Genomic DNA, 11,608 nt, shown 5'->3' with positions numbered 1-11,608 from the left:
TCGTTTCTTTAAGACCTTAGCACCATGATAAACACGCAAATCTATTCTATCGCGGGGTTCTGGTTCTGTCATTAATATTCCCCCCGACTTCTATCCACACTAAGATATTCAGCAATTAAAGTAATAAATATACCACCTCCTATTATGCTACCACGCCTCATACCCCTAACCATAGTCAATAAATAATAACCCACACAAAAAGGTATACTTACAGCGCTATGTGGGTCTCGAATACACATGTGGTAAAACAAATCCTGTTCATTTACCTTTTCCTTATTCTTACCTCGTTGTGTAATCGAATTGGCTAAAAACCTATGGATTACTCTTAATTCAGCTCTATCAATATCAAGATAAGAGTATAATCCCCCCTGGAATCGGCGATGGCTAGTCATCCTACTCCATACGTCATTTGTATCAAAATTCTCATCCACCTTCCTACCATAAACTATTAACCTCTGGCAATCATAAGATGCTAGCTCCTAGGGCGTATATATACCTAAAGCCCGAGCCATGTCTAGTAAGGACATATGGCGTATCTCCCCTCCTAATAAAAATCTAATAAAACTACGATCGGTTAAAGTATCTACCCTATCATTTATTTCAATAGTACACAATAACTCTATACACCTTTCTCTATATACAGGTCTACGCATGTTGAATAAATGTACCCAATCACTAAAAGTAGAATTACCATACCTTTGAGTAAGTAATTCCCTGATTGGCTCGGCCAATTCCACTACCTCTAATGGTGCCCAATCTATAACTCTGGGTACCTCAACATTATTAGACACAAGGTTGTGCAGGTTCTTTTGATATTTTGGATAGTCTATCCAATATCTATCAAATCTCAAATTCGGATGTAAATCTGCCTCATGAATGTTTGAATATGAAACAATTGGGTGAGGCATATCTTGTCGGTATTGGTTATTAATTTCCTGTTGATTTGCATCTTCCAGAGGAGCATTGCGAGCCTGGGATGAAGATTCACCCCTTTCAGTCTGCAAAATAAACACAATTTTTGTGCATCCAAATATGCATTAGTTTTAGCAAAATCATAAATCTAAACAATTACAATGACATGTTTAATCCATATTAAACTCTATACACATTTTCAAAATATTAACAATTCTACACTTGTACAAATATACTTTTACAAAAATGTACACGAAGTTCCTTCGCATTTATCTTTTAAAACATGTCAAAAACAATCATTATAATAATTAAACAAGTTCCTCATGGCATTCATATCAATTAAATCAAGTTTATGCAATTTTGGTTCAAAAAGTCCACTTTAATCTTCATAAATCATGTTTAGGATAAAAATTTTGATCATTTAGCAACCTAAACATGTTACACTACTCAATTTAGCATAAACTAACAACAAAAGCCATAACCGGTTTATATCAAAAAACCCTAATTTTGCTCAAGAACACAAACCCTAGATTATTCAAAAATTGAAGTTCAAAGATTCTAATCATGTTAAATAGCATCAATCTAGGTTATACAAGCATAATACACAAACAATTGAAGCATTATTACACTAGAAAGCATCAAAATCGAATTAGGCATAAAATTGTTCAAGAACACTAAAAATTCGGATTAAATGGTGTTTAGGTGTAGAAATTTACCGATTTCCTTGAGTAATTCCTTGATAATAGTCTCCTCATTGTGATTTTATGAAAGATTTGATGAAAAATGGTGAAAAATCAAGAATTTGGGTGATTTTTTGTGTTTTTTTCGCAGAAAAATGGGTGTGAGTGTGCAAATTGGTCTGTTCGACCAGTTATATTTTTTCTAGATTTTTGGTGCTCCGCGATTGCGGTGGTGGGAACCCACAAAGCACCGCGAGTCGCGACGATATTTTTTTTTATTTTTTTTTTATAAAACCTTATAACTTTATAAAACATAAAATTAATTTAAAAATTAAAATTTTGTTTCTTTTTAGGATGAGGGCATTTTGGATCGATGTCCTAGTCCGTCCCTCGACAAAAATTTTAAAATTTGTCATTTTTAAGCGCGGTTTTAAAAGCAAAGATTTTTGGGTTTTTTTTATAATGTTTTTGGCATACTTTAATTCAATAAGATTAAAAATAATGATAATAAAAGTTCTCGTCCCTCCCTCGGGTAAAGCAATTTCGGTTCAACGACCTAGTCTTCAACTCACGACGAATTTTAAAAATCATATTTTTAACTTAGCGAAATAAAGTAAATTTTTGTTTTTAAATTTACACCAAACTTAAATTTAAAATGCATAAAATTAAAAATTCATATTAAAAATTCACACCAAACTTAAATTATATTTTTGTTTTAAAAATATTAATTTTTCAAATATTTAAAATTTTAAATATATATTAATTTTAATAAGTTTACAATATTATTTTAATATTAATTTTAAAAACAAAGTAAAAATAAAATTAAAAATCTTTTTGGTCTTTTATCCCACTTTAATCAATCAAATATTATCAAAAATATACGCCCCTCTTTTCGGTAAAGTAATTTTGGTTCCATAACCTAGTTTAACTCATGACGAATTTTTGAAATATTTTGGGTTGATTGATTAAAGATATTTATACCTTAAGAATAAACGGTAAATTTCGCAGTGATGTAATAAATTTTTGTATGATATTAATAATTTCGGTCGCAAGACCTAATTTTATCGAATACCAATTTAATACTTTATAGCGAACAAATTAGCGTTTATTATCAAAAGGTTAAAAATAAAAATAAAAATGAAAACTGTACATACTTACCTGTGAGAAAGATTTCTTAATGATATGCTCTAGCCCACTCATAAAATAGTCGGACTAATTGGTTTTCCATGGCTACATAGGTGTAACCTCGAGCATTCAACGTTTTTTCTTCTAAACATATGAACGGTCCATCTCTGCATAGCGTAACGAATTCGGTATTGGAATATGTCTGATTAGTCTAGCATTTTCCTTCGTGTGACCATTTTCCGCATTTGTGACATCTTTCAAGGTGTCGTGCTCTTCTTTTCGCTGCGGATTTTGATTTTCCTTTACCAAATTGTAACTTATTATTTTCGCATCTGGATTCTTTTCTTACTCCGTCCAATTTTTCTCTGATTACTGATACTATTTCACTTTGAAGGGTGTCATTATTACGTTTAGTGATCAAAGCATGTAGCATTAGACCATGGTTTAATTCACAGGAAGTCTTCATTTCGTAAAACCTAAAAAAAATAAAAATTCAGAATGGGGGGAGAAGACTAGTTCTTTAGGGTCTGCTAGGGAAAGACCATTCGGGTTTCATTTTCGAGAACTACACGAAAACAGAAAATCTAACTCTAACATAAATACATATTATCCTTAAAAGAATTGATTCTCCCCACACTTAGTTAGCTGTGGTGTTGAAATTGTGATTAACTTCGTTGTCAACTTCCATCGGACTATCTATGTAATGTTTAACTCTGTGACCATTAACTTTAAATTCAATCCCATTTGAATTTATTAATTCTATTGTTCCGTATGGGAAAACTCTTTTGACTGTGAATGGTCCAGACCATCTTGATTTCAATTTTCCAGGAAATAGCTTGAATCGTGAATTGAAAAGAAGAACTTTGTCTCCTTCCTTAAATTCTTTTGAACTTCTGATTCTTTTATCATGCCATTTCTTCGTTCTTTCCTTATAGATTAGCGAATTTTCGTATGCTTCTTGTCTTAATTCTTCTAATTCGTTTAGTTGACTTAATCGTAGATGTCCAGCTTCATGTAAATCAAGATTACATGTCTTCAAAGCCCAAAATGCTTTGTGTTCAATTTCTACTGGAAGATGACATGCTTTTTCGTAAACGAGTTTAAAAGGTGTGGTTCCAATTGGAGTTTTGTAGGCTGTTCTAAAAGCCCAGAGTGCATCCTCCAATTTAATGGACCATTCCTTCGGATTTGATCCTACGGTTTTCTCTAGAATACATTTTAATGCTCGGTTGGTATTTTCAACTTGTCCACTTTTCTGGGGATGATAAGCAGTGGAGATTTTATGAGTTACTCCATATCTTTTAAGAACTTTCTCAAGTTGATTATTACAGAAATGAGTTCCCCGATCACTTATTAAAGCTTTCGGTGTTCTAAACCTAGCAAAAAGGCATTTTAAAAAGTTGACTACAACTCGTGCATCGTTAGTTGGGAGAGCTTGTGCTTCCGCCCATTTAGATACATAATCAATGGCTACGAGAATATAGAGATTATTATGAGATTTTGGAAATGGACCCATAAAGTCAATACCCCAAATGTCAAATACTTCACATACTTGAATGACATTTTGTGGCATTTCATCACGTTGACTTATTTTTCCGGCCCTTTGACAAGCATCACAGGATTTGCAAAGAAGGTGTGCGTCTTTGTAAATTGTGGGCCAATAGAATCCAGCATCGTAAACTTTTCTTGCTGTTAGTTGAGGCCCATAATGCCCTCCTGTTGGTCCTGTGTGACAATGGTTTAAGATTTTACTAGCTTTATCTCCGAATACACATCGGCGTATTATTCCATCTGGACAACTTTTAAACAAATGTGGATCTTCCCAGAAATAGTGTTTTATATCACTAAAGAATTTCTTTCGTTTTTGGTACGACAATCCTTTTTCAAGGAATCCACATACTAAATAGTTTGCATAGTCTGCAAACCATAGAATTTCATTATAATTTATCTTCAATAGATATTCATCAGGAAAGTTGTCTTGTATGGCCGATTCATTTAGAACTTCTAATTCTGGATTTTCAAGACGAGAAAGATGATCAGCGGTGAGATTTTCTGCTCCCTTTTTATCTCGGATTTCAATATCAAACTCTTGTAAGAGTAAGATCCAACGGATTAATCGTGGTTTAGCATCTTGTTTCGAAAATAGGTATCTAAGAGCAGAATGGTCGGTATAGACCACCGTTTTAGCTAGAACGAGATATGAACGAAATTTGTCAAAAGCAAAGACAATAGAAAGGAGTTCTTTTTAAGTAGTTGTGTAATTTGTTTGTGCTCCTTGTAACGTCTTACTAGCATAATATATAGGTTAAAATCGTTTTTCAATCCTTTGTCCTAAAACGGCTCCCATTGCAAAATCACTTGCATCGCACATTAGTTCAAACGGTAGATTCCAATTTGGAGTTATCATAATCGGCGCATTAGTGAGTTTTTCTTTAAGAATATTAAAAGATTTGATACATTCATCTGAAAAGATGAATGGAGTATCCTTTTCTAGGAGTTTATTCATAGGAGTGGCAATTTTAGAAAAATCTATTATGAAACGTCGGTAAAAACCGGCATGCCCTAGAAAACTCCTAACTCCTCTAACATTTGTGGGATGTGGAAGTTTAGCAATTACATCTACTTTAGCTCTATCCACTTCAATTCCTTCCCTTGAAATTTTATGTCCAAGAACGATGCCTTCTTTAACCATGAAATGGCATTTTTCCCAATTAAGAACTAGATTTGATTGTTCACATCTAATAAGCATTCGTTCAAGATTAACTAGACATGATTCAAATGTATCACCAAAGACTGAAAAGTCATCCATGAAAACTTCCATGCATTCTTCTATCATGTCGTGAAAAATCGCCATCATGCACCTTTGAAAGGTTGCAGGGGCGTTGCAAAGTCCAAATGGCATGCGTTTGTAAGCAAAAGTACCATAAGGGCATGTGAACGTGGTTTTTTCTTGGTCCTCGGGTGCTATTGGAATTTGAAAATATCCGGAAAAACCATCAAGAAAACAATAGTAACTATTTTCGGCTAATCTTTCCAACATTTGATCAATGAAAGGTAAGGGAAAGTGATTTTTTCTGGTGGCGTCATTTAATTTTCTATAATCAATACATACACGCCATCCTGTTACAGTCCTAGTCGGAATAAGCTCATTTTTCTCATTTGTGATGATAGTCATGCCACCCTTCTTAGGCACGCATTGAACTGGGCTTACCCATGGACTATCAGAAATTGGATAAATTAAACTTGCATCTAGCAGTTTAATAATTTCTTTCTTAACAACATCTTGCATATTAGGATTTAGTCTTCGTTGGCGTTGCACATACGTTTTATGACCTTCTTCCATAAGGATTTTATGTGTGCAATACGAAGGACTTATTCCTTTAATATCATGAATCTTCCATGCAATAGCTGGTTTATGAGCTTTTAGCAGAGAAATGAGTTGAGATTTTTCATTTTCAGTAAGAGAAGACAATATTATTACAGGTAATTCAGATTCACCATGTAAATAAGCGTATTCCAAATGGTTTGGAAGTGGCTTTAACTCTAATGTCGGTGGTTCTTCTATCGATGATTTATATCGATATCTGTCTTCTTCTTTTAGCATTTGAATTTCTTCTGTTGTTGGTTTATATCCATTAGCCATAAGTGTAGCTAACATTTCAGTTTCATCAATTGGTTCAGTTCCTTCTCCTAAAGAACATTCTCCTGTTCCTAGTAATTCTGGAAATTCTTCTAACAATTCTGCATGTGATTCTATAGTTTGAATATAATAACATGTATCATCTGCAGATTGCGGTTGTTGCATTGCTCTTTCAACTGAAAAGGTAACACTCTCGTCCTCTATACTTAGGGTTAGTTTCTTACCAAACACGTCTATCATTGCTTCAGCCGTGTTTAAAAATGGCCTTCCTAATATGAGAGGAACTTGAGAATCTTCTTCCATGTCCAGAACAACAAAATCTACTGGAAATACTAAAGTACCAACTTTAACTAGCATGTTCTCCATTATCCCTCTAGGATATTTTACTGATCTATCGGCTAGTTGTATGCTTATTCTTGTTGGTTTCAATTCTCCAAGGTCTAGTTTAGTGTATAGTGAATACGGCATTAAATTTATACTAGCACCTAAGTCTGCCAATGCTTCTATTGAACTAAGACTACCTAGAAAACATGGAATTGTGAAACTTCCTGGATCAGATAGTTTTTCTGGTATCTTATTCAACAGCACTGCTGAACAATTAGCATTCATAGTAACAGCCGAGAGTTCTTCCATTTTCTTTCTATTCGTGATTAGATCTTTCAGAAATTTAGCATATCTAGGCATTCCTGAAATCACATCAATGAAAGGAAGATTTACATTTATCTGTTTAAACATATCCAAGAATTTGGATTGCTCGGCTTCAAGTCTCTCTTTTCTCATTTTACTCGGGTAAGGAAGTGGTGGTTGGTATGGTTTAACATAAGGTTTAGCCTTAACTGTGTTATCTTCATTAACCTTTTCAACTACCGGTTCTTTTTCCTTATCTTGTTCAGGTTGTGGTTCTTGTGGAGTAGGAATAGCTTCATCAGAAATTACAGGTATTTCAGGTGGTTTAAGTGTAATACCACTTCTTGTGATAATGGCTTTAGCTGTTTCATTCTGGGGGTTAGCATTTGTATCACTAGGTAGACTTCCCAATTTTCTTTCACCTATTAACCTTGCTAGGTTACTTACTTCTTGTTCCATATTTTGAATAGAAGCTTGTTGATTTCTAAATGCTTGAGCATTTTGTTCATTGGTTTGTTTCTGAGATGTGAAAAACTGTGTTTGAGATTCAACTAGCTTCGTCATCATGTCTTCTAAATTTGGCTTTTTATCATCGGTTTGTGGTGGTTTGTTTTGAAAATTAGGTCTTTGCTGATTGTAAGTATTATTGGATACTTGTTGATTACTAGGACCTTGTTGGTTGTTGTATGGAACATTTCGGTTATAATTCTGGTTTTGATTGTAAATTGGTCTTGGCAGTTGATAATTATTTCCAGGCCTTTGGTTTATGTATGAAACATTCTCTCTTTGTTCCATTGTTAGTTCAATACTGAGACAATCTTTTGTCAAATGTGGTCCTCCACACTGCTCACAACTAATTCGTATTGAGTGTATTTCTTTAGTCATCTTTTCCATTCGTCTCTCGACAGCATCTATCTTTGTGGAAATAGAATCTAATTCATGACTAGAATTGGCTCTAGCTGCTTTAGATGATCTAACGATATCTTTTTCTTGGTGCCACTCATGTGAGTGGGAAGCAGTGTTATCAATAATTTTGTAAGCATCAGTTTCTGTTTTCTTCATAATGGAACCACCAGCTGCTATGTCTATGTCTTTCCTTGTAGTGATGTCGCATCCTTGGTAGAATATTTGTACTATTTGACAGGTGTCTAAACCATGTTGCGGACATCCTCTCAATAACTTTCCAAATCTGGTCCATGCCTCATATAGAGTTTCATTTGGCTTCTGTGTGAACGTAACAATTTCTCCATGAAGTCTCATGGCTTTGGATGCCGGAAAGAATTGTTTAAGAAATTTTTTAACTAAAACGTCCCATGTATCAATCGCCCCTTCAGGTAACGATTCCAACCAATCTTTGGCTTCTCCCTTTAAAGTCCAGGGAAATAACATGAGATATATCTGTTCATCCTCAACTTCTCGGATTTTAAATAGTGTGCAGATCCTATTAAAGGTACGAAGATGTTCATTTGGATCTTCTTTCGGCGCACCACTAAATTGGCATTGATTAGTCACCATGTGTAGAATTTGTCCTTTGATTTCATAATCTGGCGCATTAATGTCTGGTTGAGTAATTGCGTGACCTTGGCCAGTGCGTTTAGCTCTCATTCGGTCTTCCATACTTAAAGGTTCCAGATTTTCCATGATTGAATTTGTTGAATCTGAATCACTAGAGGATTCTGATTTAATGGTTCGTTCCTCAACAATCTCTGTTTGAATGATTGGTGGTTCCAGAGGAAAGATTAATGGTTCAGGATCTATAAATCGTCCTTGAATATTCTCCGGATTCTCAATTGTGAGGTCGAGTTCAAAAAATGGATTATCGAAAATTTGAATTGGAGTACTTGGTCGACTGGATGACGATTCTAAAGAAAAATCAACGGCGACAATATTTGCTAGATGATTTGATCGAGTTACAGGTGGTGAACGTACAAAAGGTGGTGAACGTTTTGCTCGGTGCATTCACTGAATATCCTATTAGTTTTTAAAAAGGAAGAAAAATTATATAAGTTATCAAATTAATAGACTTTTCTGATTTTGCCCACGTTTCGAATAGCCAAAAGATGCAGCAGAGGGGCAGGATTCGTTTGGTCTCAATATAATTGAGTACTGTTTGGCTCCAATAACCCGGTCCACGTACAAATCTAACTATTACTACGAACCAGAAAATTTTGATGTCTATCAATTTAACCGCTTAAAACAATTTTTCGTTTGAAATTTAAAGAAATATTAGATAAGAAATAGAGAAAATTCTAAGTCCTAAAAACTAGAATGACGAGAAATAAGAGAGAAAAAGAGCGCGTCGAAAAACGTCGAAAAATAAAAGATTGAAAAATAATAGGCGTCGAAAAATAAAAATAAGAAAGTAGCGCGTCGAAACTTAAAAAGGAACTAAAAACTAAGAATTAAAAGTTGCGTCTAAAAATATTAAAGCTTACAAGGAATTCTATATCCCAAATGGCAATATCTTAAAAAGGGTACTAAAAACTTAGAACAACGTCGCAAAATTCTAAAGTACCTAAATCTTAGTCTAAAGAAAAAGCACTTAAGGGATTTTACGGCAAAGCCTAAAAATCTAGAAATAAAAATAACTATGGCAAATACTATGTTTTAAAACTAAATACGAGCGAAAAATACAAATATTACGCTAAAACGAATAAATAAAAAAAATACAAAATATAAAAATATACTTAAAGTTGTAAAAAGTACAATTTTTATAAAAATATTATTTTTATATTATTTATTTAATAAAACTATTAATTTTATAAATTAATTAAACTAATTATAACTTAATAATACAAATTAAATAAATAACTAAACTAATTAATTAAATAAAACCCTAAAAACTAAATAATTAAATTAATTAAACCCTAATTTCGTATTAATTGCAGTCCTAGGTTGACCTGTCAGATTGACCTCCGTGAGTGCAGTTAGGTCCAGTTCAAAAGCTCCGCGATTCGCGGAGGGTCAAATTTAGGCCGAAAAGGGGTTCGTTTTTGCACAGTTTCAGTTTTTTCTTTTTTCTTCTTTTTTTTTTTATGTTTTTCTGTTTTATCAAATATATATAAAATATAAATATAACTAAATATTTTTATAAAACAATAAAATAATTATTTTTAAACTCAAAAGTAAAAATACTTTTTTTTAAACTTTATATATTTTTTTAACAAACTCTTTTTGTATTTTTATATTTTTATATTTAAAAAAAAAACTTATATTTTTATACGAAGGACTTAATAAAAACTTTTACAAAATTATATTTTTTTTTTTTATATCATTAGCGTTGCGCTTTCGGCGTTTAAGTTCCCCGTCAGCGGCGCCAAAAATTACTTGATGTTATGCGAGGCGTATATGAAATAGTGTATATTTTACTAGGAAAAACTATTAAATACGATACAATTTTACACAAGATATTTATTTATTTATAAAATGGATATACCTAAATCTTGCTACAACACTTATAGGCAGTGTACCTAATCGTACAGTAGTGTAGTTTTTAGTAAGTCCGGTACGTTCCACAGGAAAATCTTTTAAACAAAGCTTAATGCTATATTAGTTTTAATTTATAAAAATACAGATATATATATATATATATAAGTAATATTATTATTATAAAAGGGGGTTTTTACCGTTTAATGACCGGTTTGTCGATTTTTAAAACTTTAGTCGCAGTTAAAACCTAATGTAAAATATTAAATAAATAAAAAACATAATTTAAAGCATAAAATAAATAACGATAATGAAATTGCAATAAATAAAAGTGCGATGAAATAAAATTGCGATAATTAAAAAGTGCGCTAATTAAAAGTGCAATTAAATACAATGACAATAAATAAAAGTGCGATAATTAGAAGTGCAATTAAATATAAAAATAAAGGAATTATGCTTATTTAAACTTCCGTAATCATGATGTTTGACGTGTTGATTTTAGTTTATTCCCATGGGTTAATTGTTCTTTGTCCTGGATTATTTAATATGTCCGTCTGGTTTTTGTCCATAACAGTCCATCAGTCATAAATATAAAGTGCGAGTGTCCTCGTCAAATTATCCTTATACCCGAAGTCAAATATTTCAACTAATTGGGGACTTAAACTGTAACAAGGTTTTAATACTTTGTTAACAATTATGCCAAGTGTCCTTGTACATAATTTCACCCTTGTTTTAATAAATCTATTAACTATTAATCCATTCCCATGTTCGGTTAAATGAACGATTATTCGTACATATAAATATCCCGCCCATCGTGTCCGATCGAGTGTATATGGTTATTTATAGGTACGTCCAATTGTAAATCTTTATATTAAAATTAACAAACTATCATTTAGTTAAACAAATATAAAGCCCATTAATAGCTCATAGTCTAATTTTCACAAGTGTCGTTCTTTTGTCCAAACCCCAATTATGGTACAAAGCCCAATTACCCAATTTTAGTATTTAGCCCAACATCATGATTACTTCGTTTTAAATAAGCATAATAATAACTTAGCTACGAGACATTAAATAAAAAAGGTTGAACATAACTTACAATGATTAAAAATAGCGTAGCGTTACACGGACAGAATTTCGACTTACACCCTTACAATATTCGCTAACATACCCTTATTATTAGAAATTAAAATTAAAATTA

The sequence above is a fragment of the Rutidosis leptorrhynchoides genome, chromosome 10, assembly GCF_046630445.1.
Source record: "Rutidosis leptorrhynchoides isolate AG116_Rl617_1_P2 chromosome 10, CSIRO_AGI_Rlap_v1, whole genome shotgun sequence".
In the NCBI taxonomy this organism is placed as follows: Eukaryota; Viridiplantae; Streptophyta; class Magnoliopsida; order Asterales; family Asteraceae; genus Rutidosis; species Rutidosis leptorrhynchoides.
This window is presented reverse-complemented; position numbering follows the sequence as displayed.